Here is a 21,058-nt window from a genome sequence, read left to right on the forward strand (position 1 = left end):
GAAGTGGCAGGAGCTCACCCTACAAGGAGGGGGTTTGGCACTGAAGGTCACTAGAGAGGACAGCAAGCCTCCATCCTGGAATCTACCACTCAGACATGAGCAGCTGCTGCGTGGAAATGATGGTGCTGGTTCCAGGTGCCCTTCATCCTCCCTGATTCCTGGGGAGTGTCTCAGTCTCTGACATGTTCTCGTTCCCCTGCAGCATGAGGATGTCACAGCCAAGGTCATGGGCCAGCTTCACATGATTCGGCACTTGCACCAGATGCCCGAGGCGCTGCAAGGGCTGTGGCTCATCTGATGCTCTTCAAGGTTCCCCTCCCTGTTCAGCAAGTCCCGCTCCCTGCTGCAGGTACTGCTGTGTCTCACTATAAATGGGGGACTAGTGGAAGCAGAAATGGAGGCCCCTGGCACTCACAGGAACTCTCTCCCCTCTCTGTGGAGCTGTGTCCTTCCCACGGCCCCCCAGATACCTTCATCTGGGGCAGGAGCTCTTTCCCTCACACCCATATCCCTCCCCTCTTTCCTTGATCTCACCCCCATCCCATTTCCCATGCTCCCAGGCAGAGATCTTCCTGCCCCATATGGCGCAGAAGGACCTTTGCGTCAGGGCTACAGACTGTCTGCCCAACTGAAGCTCAGGAAGCTCCACCTTTGAGGAGGTGAGGATGGGACAGAGGCTCCGGGCTAGCTTCATCTCCTGCCCTTTATTCTTCCTTTGGCCCTTCTCTGGGCTCTCAGAGTCTGACATGAAGAGGAGCCTCCTCCCCCCGTGTCTTCTAGGTCCTGGGGTGTGTGACAGCCTCCCAGATGGGTGCAAGCAGTAGTAGTTCTCAAAGAGGCCTAGAGGGAAGAGCCCACTCCCTCTTGGAGGTAAGAGCCATTGACTTCTTTGGGCAAAATGGGTTTCTTGGGGGAGAAATGGGATCCCTGCTGCATAGCCTGGGTGGGAGCTTCCCCCATCCCTGGGACAGAGACATCTTCATCAGTGTGCCACCCTTTTTTTTTCCAAGCAGGAGGCTCCCCAGAGAACTCCTCCTCAAACCTGTTCTCCTGGGAGCGTTTCTGGGAGGAGGCTCCCGTCCCTCAGTCTCCAACTCCATCATGCAGTCTCTTTCACCTAACATCTCCGCTCTCCAGCTCCACTTGCCGCAGCAGGACAAACGGACCTTCAGCTCGTAGGGAACAGACTCTGACCTCCTTCTGATCAGCAATGGGGTTTCACCATCCCCTCAGCAAACCTGTCAGCCGGGCTGGACCGGATTTAAAGGAGGAGGGTATCTAACAGGGTGGCTTGGCCTATGGCTGCCTAGCCTGGGGCTAGGCCAAATTGATGACCAAGTGAGCCCCACCTGAGGGGAAACAAGGGAAAACAGCAGCAAAAGTCCAGAAGCAGAGCGAGCTGTTCAGGAGATGGCCTTGGGCCAAACCCTGGAGTCCAGGGTAGGACTGGCTTCTCTCACTGTCCCTAAGGAAGGGGACATAGAAGACCATAGAAACCCAAGAAGGGCAGGCCGAACCGAAATCAGGCTGAGGAAGAACTCCCCACGAGGGTGGAAGGCCTTGTTTCTGTTCAAGACATTTTGGGACTTTGTTTGCAAAGAGCACGACCCAGGAAGGAGTGGAGTAAAGGACAGTCACCTGGTTGGAGGGCTGAGTTCCCAGCCAACAAACTGCAAGAGTGAGTATGAGCGGGGTTGCTAGCCCAGCGAGAAAGCAATGACACAAGGCCTGGCCAGCATCTAGCAGTGAGTGAACTCTGGTACACACCCAAAGTGGCCGTGTTTAGAGCCCTGGGTAGGCTCTTCTGTGGGAATTTCCCATGGGTCAGTGGGGCCGGAATCTCTCCTGCTCCTTTGGTTTCTTGTGCTTCCCACAAGATGTCTGGTGAACTGCCCTTGGACTCTGGGCCCAGCACCGCTCAGAAATTATTCGCTACCTTCAGAGAGACAGGGCACAGCTCAGCCTGTTGGGTAGGCTGGAGAATCACACTTCACTCGAACACACAACACTGAGGTGGTTTGGGAAGTATAGTAACAAAGAAGAGATTTAAGTGATACTAAGCAAGAGAAAGAGACAAATTTCAAAGAGAGAAACAAAACACAACACACTTTGTAGTGACTAAAACTGAATCTTAACAAGTCACACTCTTTGCCTTAGCAGTTTCCAGACTAACATCTCAGCTTTCCTAACAGACCTTCTTTGATGTCCCTGTAGGGTAGAAAACTTCTCTGTCGAATCCGCTGATTTGATTGCTTCGTCTTCTGGTTTCAGACCCTCTGTTATCCTTCTGGGGTGCCTGGACCCTGATTGTAACATCTCTCTGGCCCAGCCTCTTAAAAAGATGTGTGCTGCAGCCAGCCCAGCGCAGGGAGCAGTGGGGACAGATGATCTCCTCCTGTCAGACCAAGCAACAGGGGTCCCATTGAGGCTTAGATGGAAGATCCCAGGCATCTCCTGGAGGTAAGAACCGTCCACTCTTCTGGGCACTTGGGGCTGTTGCAACAAAGAGGGGGCTCCTGTTCCATAGCCTATTTGTCCTCATGACTGTGTTTTTTTCTTCTCAGAGGATGCGCCCGGGACCCTGGAGACTGTTTCGTGCAGGAGGTTTGAGCAGGGAGAGATCACTCACTGTCCTGACCCCTGGGTCATTAACCCGGGTCTGCAGGGTTCCTGGGAGCAGCCACCCTCCAGCACGCCACCTGGAAGCCTACGAAAAACTGCTTACCTAGGACTGACGAAGTCCAGACCCAGTTTGAAGCTCCTATTGGCAGAGTCCCAGAGCAGCTAATCGGCCCCCGGGACCTCCTTAAACCAGCAGCAGGAACAAGAAGCTGTCTGAACAGCCGAGAACCTCCCCGGCTCTGGACCGTGTGTTGGCTGTTCCTGCTCCCACTCCCCAGGCTTGATTTCCTGGTATCTGGACTCAGGGTGACTCACCTGACTTGAGGTTCTGAACACAATTTGGTCTTTTGCTTCTGCTCTTCCAGTGTCCTGACCCAGCTGACTCTCGACTCCTGTCTTGTGAGTGTGGACTCTGCCTCTGACCACTAGGTCTGGCTGCCCATGACCCGGCCATGACAATGACTTTTCTACAATTCCTCCAATGCCCTTTTCTGCTCTCCAGCTCTGCTCTCCCAGCAAGACACACCGATGCCTTGGCTCCCAGAGTCCTGCTTACCTGCTAGTCAAGGGCTCATGGGGAGTGTTTGTCTTGCCCCCTCCCCCACCACAGCTGCTTGTCCTCGGGGACTCTCCCTAGCGCAGAGGAGAATCCGTCCTGGCAGCAATTCAGGAAGTCACAGAAGGATGGTCTGCTCAGCTCTCTCTGCAATGCCACTGCCCGAGACCATTACGAGTGGGTGCCCAGTGACTGTGCCGGCAGCTCCTTGAGAGACTCCTGGGGGCAGGGTAGTCGTGTTTCACGATGACCGCGGGAAGCCATGCGAAGAGTGCGGCATTGAGGAGACTCTCCTGCTGTCCCAAAGGGTTTCTGTTCTCCTGCACGGTCAGACCATGGGGCCAGGTTGCAGAATGGGGAAGAGCTGTTTGGTGACGAGTCCGAGGATTCACCATACAGGTGGCAGCAGCTGCAGATCCTGAAGTCCCTGTGGTCGGGTTACCATGCGTCCGGAGTTTCCCGGACATGTCCGGCTTTTTGTGTTTTAAATTGCCCTCAGGGAGGAATTGGTAAAACTCTCCAAAGGGCCGGGATTTCCCTCCCAATGCAGCACTCTGGGGGCGGAGGGGGAGCTGCGCGCTCTGTGGGGGAGCACGGCACTGTGTCTGGCTCCGCACCCCAGACACACTGCTCTGAGCAGCAGGGTACGGGGGCCGGGGGGGCTGGAGAAGGGGCATGGGGTCCCAAGGGACAGTCAGGAGACAGGGAGCAGGAGGGGTTGGATGGATGAGGGGTTCTGGGGGGAGCCTGTCAGGGGGTGGGCATATGAAAAGGGTGTCGGGGGAGTCAAGGGACAGGGAGCGGGAGGGGTTGGACGGGGCAGAGGTTCGGGGGGGAGTCAGGGTCAGGGAGCAGGGGGATTGGATGGGTTGGGGGTTCTGCGGGGGCAGTAAGGGGACAGGGAGTGGTTGGATGGGTGTGGGAGAGCCAGGGGTCTGTCAGGGGGTGGGAGTGCGGATAGGGGGAAGGGCACTCAGGGGACAGGTAGGGGCTGGAGTTCTAGGGGGGCAGTTAGGGTGGAGGGGTCTAAGGAGGGGGCAGTTGGAGACAGGGAGAAGGAAGGCTTAGATAGAGGGCAGGGTCCTGGGAGGGGGCGATCAGGGGACAAGGAGCAGGGGGGGTTGGATGGGTTGGCGGTTCTGTGGGGGGCAGTCAGGGGGCAGGAAGTGGGAGGGAGTAGATAGGTGGCAGGGCTACCACTCCCCCCCCACCCTCAGAGTGTCCTCTTTTTTGAAAGTTCAAATATGGTAACCCTACCCTATGGGCCCAGCCTCCACTCCTGAGAGTTCAGGCGAACATCCCCCTGTTCTCAGGGAGTCTTTGGCTTTGGCGGCTGGGCCTGCCTGCCGAGACAGAGGACTCAGTGTTTCCATTAGGCTGCTCAGTTGCCAATGCAGCCACCCAAAGACGTGAAGAATGGAAGCGAAAGAGCAAAGCTGGACCCTCCGCTGATCTCCTGCAATCAAGTGAGCCCAGCCTGGGAGAGATAGAGAAAGCTCCAAGGTGGCTGGTGGCTGCAGGGAGCCAGGGGAGGAGAAATAAATAGTTCATGATGAATCCTACGGGCTTTGTCTTGTGTGGTGAAGGGTTTCAAATGGGTCTAGTTACTATCACATTCAACTTTACAATCACTGTGTCTGATTGAAGGGCAGGTCTAGAAAGGGCAGAGGTCACTCAAGGAGCTTCAAGTCTCAGATTCTGTCCCTACTGCCTGCTTTGACCAGCTGATCTCAACCCAACAGCTCCCTCAGGTGGTCGCAGTGGTGAGCTCTTTCCCTCTTTTTCTGGTTTTACCGCCGGCATGGGGACAGGATACATGTGGCCAAGGCAATGGAGAGGCATGGGGGTCACTTGCAGAGGCATGCAGAGAACTTGCAGAGTTGCCTGTTCATGCAGTTCCTATGGGGGAAGCACGGTAGGGTACCGTGCACTCCGGGGCACGATTTCCAATTTTGGTGGTGGCAGGGAGGATAATTTCACCCTGATTCCAGGGGCTACTTAGGCACGTGAAAACTCTACTGTTTTGACAGATAACTTAGCAATGAGCTGACAGGAACTCTTGCCAGACTGCTTTCCGGGGAAGACAGCTATAAGAATGGATCCAGGAAATGGTTCTGTAGCTCTAAACTGTTTGGACACTTTCAGGGAACATTCCCGATGCAAGACTGAGATCCCCAAAGTTATCCTGGGTAACCCTGAGAGACTTATGGAAAACTAGCAGATACCACATCTCTGCTGTCACTTTGCACTGACAAACTCGGACTGTCCGAACCTGTTCATGTATTTTACCTGCTTTAACCTCTCAAGAACTTTCACATATAAAAGAAAGAAAATTAAATAAACGACATACTTACACCGATATAGGGCTGTAGCGTAAACCCGACCTCAGAGTTGTCCCATTGAAATGGAATTATTCACAGCAGTAATTAAAGTTAAACATGAACGTAAGTGTTTCCAGGCCCAAGATTAAGGCCACAGGTTATGAGAGGTGCAGATGCAAGAAGAGAAGAGCTGTGCAAAAACTGAAATGCCACTTGGAACCTGGCCCAAACAATGCATCATGAAAAATAAACTCATCTTTTTATACAGTAACAGAGCTGGTTCAAAAAGGTTTTACACTGACAATGCAACCTTTGAACTAAAAATGCCACTTTGGATTACATTGATCATTTGAAAAAAGTTACCTCTTTAAAAAAAACATTTTGGATTTCTCTGCCCACTTGAGAGAGAATGTGGAGTTTTTCCCACCAAAATGAAACAAAAATTTGATCATTAAAAACATTTCCAAATAAGTTTGGAAGAATATGGGGGGGGAGTGGTTTCTTCTTCAATTTTCATGTCCCTCTCCACCCTCCCTATTTTTGACCAGTTCTAATTGTGAATAAATGTCTGTCTGTACATGAATGATAAATATGTCTGCTACTGAAACATTTACAAACAATGGCTCTCATCAGGAGCACTGAGGTCACATTACACAGAGAAACACCCAGGCCTGCAGGGTTCACATTCTCCAGGACATAAACCGCCCCAAGACGGGAATGTCACACACAACACAGCTCGACTGGCCCGTGTTGGTTAGGTGCATGTTTTGCTGTTGCTGGCAAATTGTGCTTTTCTGAGGGTGGGGGGGAGTTATATTTGAAAGGAGTTCTTCATCCTCTCCCACTCTCATCCAGGGGTGCCAGAACAGGGGAGACCAGGGCCTACCACTTTTTACTGGCCATAAGTGTGAGCGACTGGATGATGGGGGAGAGAAGGGAGTGGGGAGGGCAGTGTTTTGGGGGCAAGGGGCGGCATGAAGTGGGAGCTCAGGGAGAAAGGCGGTGTGAGGGAGGGCCTCAAGGAAAAGGGCAGTTTGAGGGGGCAGGACCTCGAGGAGAAAGGGTGGCACAGGGGGTGGGCCACAGTTTTTGTGCCAGCAGCCCCCCACCACCACTTTTAGGAAGCTTTTGCCCATCCTGCCCTCATCCCAAATTAATTTGTTGCAGTAAGAAAACTTTGAGCAACAAGGGGACTTAGAGACCCACCATATAACCGCCAAAATCCTCACCCGCCCCTCGAGCTGGGCAACAGAATTTTTTGGTCACTGGCAATTCCAAAAAAGAGATGGAAAAAAAACGGTTTCAGGTTGAACAAAACTAACATTTTTCCAAATTTTTGATGAACCAAAAAGCTTTAAAAAAAAGAAAAAGACCCAGGAACATTTCAAGGGTTATAACTTTTTGAATTTTTAAAATAAAAGTGAAGGACATTTTTAAATAAAAAATAGTTTCAAACTGAAAAATCAAAATGGTTTGTTTGGAAAGTGTCTAAATGAAATGCTTCTACTTTTTAAGAACTAGGGGGAGGGTCTGGACGTGAACAATTCAGCAGACTGGATACGAAATCGCAAACAGGTCTCCTTCCCCATTCTCCAGGGCTGGGTCTCGATTCCTGTTTCTGGTTCCCTGGGCCTGGTCCCCGTCCCTGTCACACACTGCGGGGAGCTCAGATTCCTGGGAATCCTGCGGACTTCCAGGCTACTGGGAGGGATGAGTCAGCAGCTTCCTGAGGACAAGTTGCGAGTAGGCAAACACTTTCCCTCTACCTTTCCAAAACCCACATAGGTATAGTGAGACCAGCACCCCCACCACCCCCACCACTCCACGCACCATGAGACGATTCCAGGACGCTGGCTCTGAAACAAAAGAGAGAGAAAGGCCCCATGACTAAGGGACTCTGTTAAATCATCCCACTGCTGCCATGAGGATCCCAGAAGATGAAGACGTTCCTGGGGTACAGTAAGAGCTGAGTTGGGTCGAGTGCACATGGGCAGCACTCAGAGCAGCGGGAATGAGATCTCCAGGCTCATTATCCCCATCGGCCAACCTGACGGAGGGAGAAAGGTGAGCCCGGCAAAGCAGCCCCTGTTCCAGACTCTGGGAACTGGGATTTTTAAGATGCTCCAAGATGGGGTCCCTCAGGTTCTTAAGGTTAGAGGGGACGGTTAGGATCATCTCCTCCAGCGTCTCCTGAAGCATGGGGAAGGGCTAGCCATGGTGGGAAGGGTGGGGTTTGAAGATGTATACAGGAAAATGGGGGCTGGGGTCACTAACACATTGCTGATGGGTGAGGGGCACGATTGGTTTCTTTGCCTTGAGGAGGGGGCTCAGCTTTTAAAAGTTTTGGGAAGAATAATTTAGTCTGAGCCCTGGCATAACCCAGGCCAGAGAACGTCGCCTACTGATTCCTGCACCCAGTCCAGTGATTTATGGCACTGACTTGGCATTGAGAAGGATTTTATCATAGGCTTACATCCAGCTGCAGAAGAGAAAGGGCATTAGAAGCTGAAAGACCCCAGAAGTGGCTCTGGTTTTCTACTCAAAATAACCACTCGGGGCTGATTTTCCCCAGCCCAGCACCTTGCAGTCATGCACCCACCACCTAGTGAATTTGGTGTGCAGGCAGGCTCCCAAATCCAGACAGTGGCACGTCACATCCGCTTTGCCCTGGTGTCAGGGACTGCCCTGAGCGCCCACCCTGCAAACACTTACGCACCTGAGCCCTCCCACTGCGATCCAAGGCTACTCCTACAGATGGAGTTGAACATGTGGTTAAAGTGTTTGCAGAGTTTCCAGAGAGCTGAGGCTCCATGTAAAAGGAACTATACTTCAGTTATTCCAATCTTGGGTTTATGAGATGCTCCTGCCCGCCCCCTCCCTTCACAGCTGAGTCTCCCACCCAGTGGAATTCTCCAAGGAACTTCCCACTCCGAGACCCTACACACTGTGTCCAGCGCTAGCTGTCCCTCTGGCCCAATCCCATGCTTCAGGACATAGTCTGAACGCCACCGAGGTCAGTAATTAATTCCCCACCTGCATTTACAGCATGGTAAAACTAGCCATGTATGTTACAGCGGGTTCTTGCTTTTCCTTGAAGCATCAGATATTGTCCCCTGGGCTGGACCAGACAGGACAGCAGCCTGAAATGCCCTGCGGCATTGACTTGAACTCAGACTGACCCTGTGGAAAACGGGCTCAGCCACCTGGACAATTAGGTAATTTTGGCGAGCTGTGAGATTTCAAACAAGTTGTGTTTGAGTTTGGCTTGGCAATCCTGGGTCAGGGACTGACGTGAGGGGTTGGGAGACAATAAAGGGAAAGGGTCTGAGAAAGGGCGTCCCTTACAATAAATCGTTCAACCAGTCACTGTTGAAGTGAGATGCTTTACAGATGCTCACAGACAGGCTCTCCCACCAGCGAAGAATTTGGACGCTCTGGCTCCCTGCTGGGACCACCTTTGCTATTCACTTGCAAACAGGGTGGATAAAAATCAATGATTTAAAAAAAAAATCAAAAAAATTGGATTTTTTTGATAAAATGGTTTTTGCCCCTCAAAAAGCTATCTAAAGATAGTTTTAATTAAGATACATTCTAGCTCCAAGATCTCTCATCATGGAATAGGGATGATAAATTCTAATTCTATAGTATGAGACAATATATTCATGTAATGTTTAAGAAAAGTTTTGTAAATGAGTTCCAATACTTCATGGATGAAGGACCCAATCTTATGGGGTTCCACAGGCTTCTGTATAGATTGTGTAGGTTAATCTTTCTATCTACCCAATGGGATTCAGTGCTCAGTCTAGAAGATACCATCAGAGATGTTTAGTTTTGCAGTTCTCAAACTGTGGATTTGTGTCTCCAGAGGTAACATGGTTGTTAACAGCAAAAATGTTTTCAAAGAAATAAATAAATAAATATGGAGAGGTGATATACAGCCTGGCAAGAAAATCCTCCAAATATTAACGATTAACCTGTTGAATTGGAGATATTTATGAAGTCATTGGGAGGGGAACTATCTGCTTCAATAACCTTGGGTAAATGAAATAACCAAACAATCATTCATTTTCTGAGATAGCTGTAAAACTCATCTGAAAAGTTTTCAGAATAAATCACCCTTTAAAAATGTATAGTGTGTACCTTCTAAAAATGAAACCTACATCTATCTCTGAGTTGTGAAGAACATGTATTAAGGTTATAACAACCAACAAGAATACACTTTTATGTAGAAATCCATGATTAAATCGAGTCGTCCTGACTAGTGATTTAAATCAATTTGATTTAAAATCAAATCCACCCTGTTTTTGCTGACCAACAGGCAGTTCTGCTCCCCAGGCCCTTCCGGGGTGCCACTGCCCCAAACTCAGCTGTTAGAAAACCAGGAAATGCTCAGCTGAGATCTTCCCCATGTAACACTAGGAAAGAATCTTAGCACTAGAGCGGAAAACGAACCACAGAGCTCTGCTAACCAGGAGGAGCTCAGTTATAGGTGCCGGTTCCCCCTTCAGGTGGTCTTGTTCCTGAAGGTACCTCTCCCCTTGACAACCCTTCACTCCCCACCCATTGCACTTCATGCAATTCTGCTGCAGGGCAGCACAACGGGAAGTGTGCAATGCAATTATTCTCATGTCCTTCCGTCCATTCTTGGTCCTGTAAGGACACTGAAGTGCCAGGCCTTCAGCAGCTGCAGTGAGAGCGAGAGGGTCTCACACTCTTGTGCATCAGGCCACGTTTATAGAGCCCTGTGCGAGTACAACATTTGTTTCTGCACACGATCCACGGCTACGAAGCGGATCTCTGCAGATTTGCAGGGCGCTGCCCATTTACACCTGGATTTAGGAGCCGAACTCTGGGCATTATTTTGCAAAACCTGCTCAAGACTTTTAGAGCTTTTTCGTAGCAAACCATGGCGTTTTTTAAACCCCCGACATTCCATGACTGAGCAAAACATCTCCAGGAACATCAACAATGCTGGCTCGAAGAGAGGTAGGACTCTTCTTAAACAAAAAGATTTTAAACGAACAACTTGCTACCAAAAAGTTTGAGATATTTGCTGTGGCAGAACAAAGGGGGTTTTGATCTAAAAGAATGTGACCCCAAGCTTCTTACAATTCGTTCTACAGGCATGGGGCTTGTGCATTTTCTGCTGGGGCTTGTCCGGACAAAGAGCCAGAGCTCAGCCCTAACAATCAACCGGGAGAGCGGAGTCAGAGGTGAGGAAGGCCTGGGAAGATCCTGAGACAGGGAATGAAGGGGTGTCACATCCACCTGCTCCTTCCTGTAGGTAGATCACAGAAAGATCTAGAGGTGAGTGCTGGGGTTTCCCTGCCATGAGTGGGCAGCGTGCAATTAACAAGGGCTGCTTCTCATACTCACACACACACCCCCCATCACGCCATGCACACCTCTCACGCCGGCACCAGATCTGATTTCATCTCATGCATTTACACAGCACATCTCTGCAAGCAGATTATAACCCCCAGGGTCCATAACTCCAGTTAACTCTGCAGTGAGGACATGCTCCCCCCAGCCCCAAGACCTTAAAACCCAAGGTCGACTCCCCCTGCTCGAGAAGACACACGCTTCAACCCTGCCCCACCCTGCAGCCCCAGTTCCCTAACCTGGGGCTTGCCAGGGGATTCTCTGCTTGTGATCAAGTGGGGCTGGCTGGATGCAAGGCGCTGGCCAATCCTCTCTGCCTCCAGCTGCTAAACTGCATTCAAAGAAAGTTTACAAAATAATCCCTCCCCCCTCCTCTGTGTGTTCTTTCCACGCGCTCTTCCCTCCGTCCCTATTCTCTGCGCCTCTCAGTCTCGCCTGCTCAGCCAGCAGCTGGGGATTTGCAAATCAATAAATAAAAATAAAAAAACTGGACAAAAAAGCCCCAAATATTTTCTGTAAAATCAACATGGGCAGGACCACCAGTGCTGGACCTAGCGGGGCCGCCCCCCCCCCCCCGGCTTGAAGCGGTTTCCATCTTATCCAGGGTTTACAGTTTGGCTCAGTGGCTCTCTGCCCCCTCACTGTACAAATGGTTCCAGCGCCCCTGGGCGGGACAGGGCCTGAAGAAAGGGGCATGCGGAGGTGTTGGGAACACATGGGCCCTGCAGCTGCCCCCCCGCCATGCCCCCCCCCGCCCGCCCCAGCTCTACCTTCTCTAACCCCCAGACAACACACCTCCCCCTCCCCTTTTCTGCTTCGGACTCCAGCCCCACTGAACGGTCCAGACGGGAGATGGAATCTCTTCCCTGAAGTGCCATCCAAAAACCCAGAGGGGCGGGCTGGAAGGAAGAGCCCCAGAAACACCCCGACCCACGGCATGGCAGAGGCGCAAAAGGAACGGGCGAGATCGGCGGCAACTTCACCAAAAGCTAAGGCCAGCCCCCCGTCACCTGACTCTACGAAAGCGCAGTAAGCTGGTGGTGTAAACGGGGCATGGGCAGTTCCACCAGACGATCAACAGAGCCGGTTAGAGATTCATTTAACAACTCCGGAATGGCTTTGCAATGGGAGGAGAGTTTTCCGAGCCATGCTTTGCTTCCTGAGGCGGTCAAGTTTTGAGCTTTATTAGAGGATTGTACAGGATTCAGGCATTCTCTAGTTCCTCCTTTGTCAGCCCCTTGCCCTAACACCCTGCCTGCCCTGGGTGCTCAGCTGAGCTCTCCCTCGCTGCACGGTGCAAAACCAGAACTATCCCATTACTCTCCCCTGCTGTGTCTCTCTCCCTCTCTCCCCTCAGGCCAGGCTGCTGCTGCCCCAGGGGAGCTCACTGGGGTCGGGGGTGTCTCTGTGCTGGGTCCCCGGGGCTGTTGCAGACGCTTGCTCCTGCTGGGGCTGGAGGCCCTGTTCAAGCTCCCCTTGGAGAGAAGCGCGCTGTGTTCACAGGAGCAGGACCAGCCCCGCAAACCGACCGCCCGGCTGTCCCAGAGGTTCCCGAGCCCAGCGCTCACCCCCAGCCCAGCCGCATCCAGCAGCTTCTCCCTGCGCCAAGGCACCGCAGCCCGTGGGGCATCTTCAGGGCAGCGGAGCTCCAGGTACTGCCGCTTCTCTGCCCAGGAAAGGGATGGGGAGAGGCTGATGCTGACCCTGTGGGGCTGAGCTGAGCAGCAGCAGGTGAAGCCAGTCCCTGTGGGGATCCCCGATGGCTCCCTGGCTCCAGCTGCTGTTTGGGAGGCAGGGAAGGGGCCCTACAGCCAGGCAGGCTGCACAGCTGCACGCCCCATAGGTGCTGGGGCTGGTGCTGGTAGGGAGGTATGGGGAGGTGGGGATTTCACAGCAACTTTAACTAATACACTGAAATGTTTCCATCAACATTTTGTGCTAGGGAAAATTGGGTGTTCGATTAAAGACCATTTTTTGTGGAAAGTGTCATTTTAACAGGAAAAAATCAATTTTTTGTTGGAAAATTCAAAAACCAAAAATGGTTTGGATGATGTGGGGTTTTTTGTTTTGTTTCTTCCCCAATTTGGGACTAACTGTTTTCCGGTGCTGGTAGAAGGTTTTGGCGGGGTTGGCCATTCTTGGCAGAAGTTTTTCATGATCTTGCTCTCCTGGATGGGGAGAAAAGCTTGAAAAGGTGACCCCACCCCAAAAGGCTCCAACACCAGGAGCTGGAGAACAGAACCCAAACTTGTTGGCTTAAAACCAACGAGACTTTAAAAACAATCGTTTTTCAGGGGGGCTCTGACTTGTGATTTTTTTTTTTTGGTCACTTGCAATTGGCCACGTGGGATAGAACCAGCTTGGGCAGGATCCAGATGTTAGCCCATCTAGAGAGGCCTGGCAGTGGCTCATACACAGCGGCTGTGGGAGTTAGGGACAGGAGAGTGATTTTCTGAAATTACACCTAGCAAGGGAAGGAGCCGGGGAAATGCAGTATACCCTGGGGAATCAGGGACACGCAGGGGGAGGCCACAATGACGCTGCTCAGGAGTTTTGCTCTGACATGCTCAGCCCTCGTGGAACAGAGCCCCCGGCCTTCCCCTCCACGGGCACTGACTTATTTTTCCCCGTAGATGCTCCACCCCTGTTCGGCCCTTAGCCCCTACTCTTGTTCCACCTCTTTCCCAGGGCACCAACTCCTCACCGCGCTCTTCACCCTTGTATCTCTCCAAAGCCAGCCAGCCAGAGCGGGGTGGCACCTCCTCCCACCCCACAAGGACCCCTTGCTGCAACGGTCATGAGTAAGTATCGGGGAATGAACCCCTCTGCTAGGGCTCCCCCAGGCCGGGATCTTTTTTTTTTGAGACTATTTATTTTTATTGCTTGAGTTTTTTTATTTTTATTTACTTACTAGCGGGCTATGCATAAAATTAAGATTTTTAAAACTATGCAAAATAAGCATTTTTACCAGGACTATATATAACATAGTAAATATAACATGATTCATACAGGAAAAAAACCTTAAATAATAGGCTAAATAACTTATTTAGCTACGGGGAAAGGCTTCAACTAGAAAATAGAGAGCTTAGCTAATTTTCTCTGGTTTGCTGATGAATGCTCTTTGCTAGCTGCTTTAGGCGTTGGAAATCAGCTTTTACGGACGGCTCTGCATCTGTTATATTAAAGCAACACATGCTTGCAAACTCCTGGCATAGGTGACCATGGCGTAGAAGTAAATAGTCTACAGCCAGCCTGTTCTGTAGCATACCCTGACGTACTTCCCCTAACTCATGTGAGAGTTGGGCCAGGACGGCTGAGGTTAAATTAATGGCCTTTGCCACTGTGCAGGCAAGGTGCTCTACTGCGTGGTAATTATGCACCACAAGCCCAGGGATACTAACGAAAGAAAAGGCCAGAGCTGCTGCCTTAGTCTCTGAGAATAAGGTTCTCTGAGAACGACGTTGCGTTCACTGCACTCTGGGCCAGTGCCAGCCAGGTATCTACGGGTACAATGCTTGAAACAGCAGTACCGGTTAGGCACATGGCTAAGAGGGGGAATAAAATATACTTATTTATTTATTTTTTTGCTTTTTTGGTGGGCTGCTGTTTAAATAGTAATTTTAGTCTAAGATCTTCACTGGAGGGGGCTGAATGCACGGTCTACCTTTCAGCCGGGGGGCGGGAGGGGGGGGGGGGGTTGACACGTCTTTCAGCTGGGTATAATGAATCTAATTCTTGTGTCCCTCGGCATTTGCTGCCGTGTGGGAGACCAGCAGGACCCTTCCACTTTTTCTGGAGGGGCTCATCTTTCCAGGTACGTACAAGCACTGAATCACCAGGCTGCAGGGAGTGGATGGGTGAGTCCAAGGGTAGAGGCTGGGAATCCTTAGCATACCTGTGAAGAGACAAAGAACAGCAGACAGGGAACACATATACTGAGAGAGAAACTTGTTTTTTAATTTTTACTTTTTTTTTTGACATAAGCGGTGTACTATTTATAGGCCGTGTTTTTTTAAACATAATTTTAAAGGGACTGAGCTTTAATTTACCCTTTGGGAGAGCACGGCTGCGGAGCAGAACTAGGGGCAGGGCATCAGGCCACAGTAGGGAGGCCTCCTGGCATACTTTCGAGAGATGTTGCTTAAGGGTCTGATTGATCCACTTCACTACCCCACTGGCTTGAGGTCTCCAGGGTGTATGGAGTTTTCAGGGAATCTGTACGGTGTCTGAGATGCTTTGGACGATTTTTGACGTGAAGTGTGTTTTATTGTCAGATTTTATTCACTGGGGAAGTCCAAAGGGAGGAATAATCTTTTTAACAAACTTGAGAGCCACTGTCCTGGCAGTGCAATTGAGACATGGAAAGGTTTCTGACCATCTGCTGAATCCATTTACTATGACAAGGAGATACTTGAACTTTTGGGTCCGGGGAAACTTAGCAAAGTCTATTTGCCACACCCGTCCGGGGCCTGGAGTGGGTTCCAGGGCCGCTGGTGGTACTGGGTGTCCTGATTGGGGGTTATTCTTTTGACAGACTAGGCATTTTGTTTGTACTTGGGCAGCTAGGGCTCCGAGTCTGGAGGTTATGAAGTACTTTTTTATTACTTGGATAAGTGCCTCCCTGCCAGCATGAGTGGTTTGATGTAATTTTTGTAATACTGGCAGAATTAGGCCCTTTGGTAAGAGGACTTTCCCTTCTGGGGAATGAAGCCATCCCTCCTTTTCCTGGAGACCAAGTTTGTCAGCTAGCTGTTTCTCCTCCCCAGAATACTGAGGGGTCGGGAGCTTCCCCACTGATGGGATAAGGGCATGCATATAGGTGTTTTTAGTCTGAGGGAACAGCAGGGTGGCAGCATGCTTTGCCTCTTTATCTGCCCTGGCATTACCCCTGGTCACATCTTGATCCTCCCTCTGATGGGCCTTATAGTGTCCCACTGCCACTTCCAAAGGGAGTTGCACTGCCTCTAGAAGCCGGAGGATTTGGGGCCCATACTTGACTGGGGAGCCTTGGGCTGTCAGCATTCCCCTCTGCTTCCACAGGCCAGCAGGAGCATGCAGCACCCCAAAAGCATATTTGGAATCAGTGAAAATATTGACCTGGTTTTTTTTTGGACAGTTCGAGTGCACGGGTCAGGGCCACTAGCTCAGCCAACTGGGCAGAGGTCCCAGCGGGCAAACTTTCAGCTTCCACGGTGTCACTGAGGGTTACAATAGCATAACCCGCCGTTTTTTGCTCATTTATTACCATGCTGCTACTATCAGTGTACCACTCATAATCTGCATTTGGGAGGGGCACATCCTTCAAGTCCGGGCGGCTAGAATATTGGGCATCTATGATTTTTAAACAGTCATGTTTCTGTTTCTCAGTTTTTGGTAAGAGGGTGGCAGGGTTAAGGGATGGACAAGGCTGCAGCGTGACCTCAGGGTTCTCTAAGAGCTTTGCTTGGTATCTTGCCATACGCGCTTGTGTGAGCCAGAGGCCGCCCTTAACATCCAGTAAAGCGCGTACCATGTGTGGTGTAAAAACCTGTATTGTTCCCCCTAGTGTCAGTTTCTCTGCTTCTGCCAGGGTCAGGGCGGTGGCTGCCACTGCCCGCAGGCACGCTGGCCAGCCCTTGGCTACTTGGTCCAGTTATTTCGAAAAATATGCCACCGGACGTTTTCATGCTCCTAGCAGCTGTGTGAGTACTTCCAGGGCCACCTCCTTTCGTTCATGTACATACAACTGAAATGGCTTGGAGAGATCTGGCAGATCTAGAGCCGGGGCTTCCATTAGCTTGTTTTTTAGGATTTTAAATGCCCTGTCAGCCTCTGGGGTCCAATGAAAGGGGTCATGGTCTGCTCCTTTTACACAGTCGTACAGGGGTCTAGCCTATAGTTCAAACTCTGGGATTTATATTCTACAGAAGCCTGCCATCCCCAGAAATGCTCTGAGCCGCTTGTGATTACTCGGGATAGGAACTTGGCATATGGCTTTTATTTTTTTATTTGAAAGCTGGCGTTCCCCCTGCTGTATGTAGAACCCGAGGTACTGTACCTGCGGGAGAGCAATCTGAGCCTTACTTCGTGCTACCCGATATCCTTGGAGTCCCACAAAATTCAGGAGACTAAAAAATCTATTTCTTCATTTCCCACCCGCATTTTTACTCGGGGTTCCGGGGGTAGGATGATCTGTTTCCCCTGACACCCTTATTTTTGTTTTTTTATCGCCATCATAGAGGTACTTCCCCTTTTCTTTTTGTTTGGGCAATTATTTTTTTAGTGTCCCTCTTGCCGACACAGGGCACACTGATTGCGCCCCAGTCGTCTTTTTCGCGGGCCTGGACGTCCGTGGCCACGGCCCCCTTTTTTTTGTTTACTTTTCTTCGTGCCTGCCTGCACTGCCGCTACCATTAATTTTACTGGCTTTTTTTTTTTTTCTTCTTTTAAACTATGCACTTGATTTGCTGCTTCTAAAATCTGTGCCATGGTCATACTTATCAAATCCTCCTTTTTCTGTAGCTTTCTCTTAATGTCGGGGGCTGCCCTGCTTGTAAATACTCCTTTAATAATTGCCTCAGTTTGTGGATTATTAGGATCTGCATTGGTATACTGTTGGATCGTGTTTCGAATGTGCTGCAAAAAAGCTCCAGGGCTTTCCTTTGGATCCTGCACTACCTTCTATGGTTTAGTTTAATTATTCTGTCTGACAGCTGCATGACGGAGTCTATACAGTAGCAGCTCCTTATAGAAGGTGTGGTGGGTCATAGCCTGATTGTCATTTGGGTCCCACCTAGGATTTTTTATAGGAACTTGATTATCTGGGATCGGGACATTGTTACGGTCTTGGTCATATCGCCTTTTCGCTTTTTTCCTTGCTTTAGCTATGACCTGTTCTTGTTTAACCTCAGTCAATAATGTTTGCTGAAGGACATTACAATCATCCCAGCCTGGCTTGTAGCTGCTAAGACATCCCTCAAAGACCGATACCAACTTGCTTGGGTTGATAGAAAATTCTCCAGCCTGTGCTTTGAAAGCGGCCAGGTCCATAGGATTAAAAGATGCATGAGTATAGACCTGCATGGTAAGAGCTTGTCCTTTCTATTGCATTAGGGGCGATTTTAGTCTTGGTAAGTAACGAGTATAATCCAGCAGATGGAGCCTGAACCCCACTATGAGCTTCACTAAGAATCTTACTTAGAGCCTCGCTCTGTGTGGGTGTAGGGGCCGAAGGAGACACCGGATCTGCCATTACATTTGGGGTGGGGATCCGGGGACTGACATTAATTGCTACAGGGCCAATCGGGGTTAAATTACAGCATTGTAAAATATCCGTATGAGACTATAAGGTTATAAACAAGTAAGCATACGAATGCTTATTCTACTTCCCCGTTCGCTGACAGAACAGGAGAAACTGGAGGATTGTATTATGATTTAGTGATCCTCTGGGAGGCCACTGTTCTTGGTCCTCTAATTGGTACTGAGGACAGTCAACTGTACAAAATCGCTTTAATTTACCCGTAGTCATTGGATCTGATCCAAATATCTTCCAATTTACTAAAATACACTCTAGGGGCGTGCATCGTACCGTACCTCCCGTGCTCTGTTCCTGTCCGATACCTACAGGGTAACTGTGGGCATCCCCAGGTTCCAACAGAGCATATAATCCGGATTTCAAAAGGTTCCTACCTTATCCATGGGACCGGTTCCCCAACATCGCCCGCAGCTGCTCCTCCCCTATATCCAAGGAACAGGTTCCTCACCGTCTCCCACAGCTGCTTCTCCACTATGTGAGTGTCTTGCACCATCGTTCCCTCCGGGGTTGATCAAACTCCTTCTCCTCTGAGGCCCCCAATGAACTCACCGGTGTGTGCTGGGCGTCGGTTGTCGCTGCAATCCTCGACTTCCAGAAGGGATCTGGGCAAGGCTAAATTGCATCCTCGTCACCCCACGTTGGGACTCCAAAAGCTGTTGCCGGCACCCAGTGCCAGAGGCGAACAACAGCGGGGGGGGGTTCGTTACCCGGTGTGCGTCACTCAATAATCACAACGGGGTGGGGAAGCAGAAAAGTTTATTTGCAGCTGCAAACAAGGTACAGGGAGAATAGAATCTCAAATCCTGCACATCAGAGCAGGTCATTACACACATTTATATTCCTCAATGCTACTGCACTACACATCAGCCAATCAAAACTTTGCACAAATACTCTGCCTTTCTTATATGGGTTAGGACAATGTTTATTTCCTGCAACCTCTAACAAGCATTCCTAGCAACTTAAAGAACCAGCACATCCTGTCTGGCCTTGTAGCTCTCTCTCCTATTATCTTTAACTTGGCGTCAGCAAACCTTACACTATGGGGCATTGTCTGCATCTGCAACATTGTTTTAAGAGCAAAAGAGCTTACTCAAACCAGCCAGGCCTGAATTCTATTAAGGGGGGTTGAGAAGAAGCCCTTAGGCCTTTAGCAGGGAGACCTCTTCGACCCTTATGGCCTTCCATCTCCTCAACTTAACTAGTGGCCATGCCCTGGGGTCTCCAACAGAGGTAAATGGAAAAGGGGATGTAACCAAAGGTAGATGGGGCCAGACTAACCTGAGCTCTTTCTTTGAGCTGAGAACTGGTTGTTTAGAGAAGGGAAATGCAGCAGATCTAATATACTTGGACTTCAGTAAAGCATTTGATACGGTATCACGTGGGAAATTCTTAGCTAAATTAGAGAAGACGGGGATCAGTACAAGAATTGTAAGGCGGGTAAGGAACCAATTAAAGGGGAGAAGTCTGGAAACTCAACTATGGGATCGGAGGGAGGTTCCTAATGGAGTTCTTCAAGGATCTGTTTTGGGATCCATCTTCATTAATCTCTTTATTAATGGTGTTAACCCAAAAAGTAGGAGAGTGATAACAAAACTTACTGATGATTAAAAAGCTGGGAAACATGGTCTGTCCAGAGGGGGTAGAATATTATACAGGAAGATCTGGATGACCTTGAAGACTGGAGTACCAGAAGAAGGATGACATTTAAAGGTACCAGGTGCAAAATCCTCCACTTAGGGTCTAATAAGAAGAATTTCTTCTTGATGCTGGGGCTCATCAGTTGGAGGCGACAGAGGAGGGGCGAGACCTTGATGTGTTGGTTGATTATACGGTGACTGAGCCACCCATGTGATGTGGCCATGAAAAAGGCAAATGTGATGCTAGGATACATCAGCTGAGGCACTTCCAGTCGAGACAGAGAAGTACGAAAGTACATGGCCCTGGAGAGCCCTCCTCTAGAATCCTGTGTATGATTCTGATCATTCGAGAAAGATGAATTCAGAGTGAAACAGGTACAGAGAAGAGTTCTCAGGATGATCAGGGAATGGAGGGCCTGTCTCACGAGAGAAGGCTGGGAGAGCTGGGCTGGTTTAGTCTAGCAAAACAAAGGCTGAGAGGGGATCTGATGGCTCTCCATAAATACATCGGGGTAAAGACCAGGGAGGGTGGAGAGCTGTTCTAGCTAAAGGACAATGTAGGCCCAAGAACAAAGGCGAATCAACTGGCCAAGAACAAGTTCAGGCTGGGAGATTAGAAAGTTTCTAACCATTTGAGGAGGGAGGTTCTGGAACAGCCTCCCAATAGGGGCAAACTTTATTAGTTGTAAGAGAGCATTGGACACATTTGAGTGTGACTGTATGAGAGGGTTGCTTGTGGGATGGGGGTGGACTGGGCAACCCTGAGGGTCTTGTCTGGTATATGTCTTATGGTCCCAAGTCTCTTGCTTCAGCTGGTCACATGCAGGGGTCAGGAAGAGATGTTCCTCGCCAGTGTATTCTGGGTTCGGCGGAGTGTGTGTAAGGCGGGTAAGGAACAGAAAGGAAGCCCTGCTGGAGCTGCGAATGGGTTTGGCTGGTGTGGGGTTGCAATTGGCGTGTTACTAATGAACGGTGAAGCCTTGAGTTATGGAGCTCACTCGAAGTGAGTGCCAAGGAAACCCGCACACCGCCCCGCTGTGTATCCTGTATCTGCCACAGAAGGAGTGAAGAGAATCAAGAGAGCTGTCTGGGGTGACCTAAGGCCAGAACCGCAGGGGGCTCTGGGGTGGCAAAGGAATATTGACAAAACTGGGCTAGCAGGGAGCTGCTGGTCGGGATGAGGGGCATGAGATCTTTGTCTACAGTGAAATGGTTGTCCAATTCGGTTCCTAGTTTGATGTTTTTG

Source organism: Lepidochelys kempii, chromosome 14 (assembly GCF_965140265.1).
Source record: "Lepidochelys kempii isolate rLepKem1 chromosome 14, rLepKem1.hap2, whole genome shotgun sequence".
Lineage (NCBI taxonomy): Eukaryota > Metazoa > Chordata > Testudines > Cheloniidae > Lepidochelys > Lepidochelys kempii.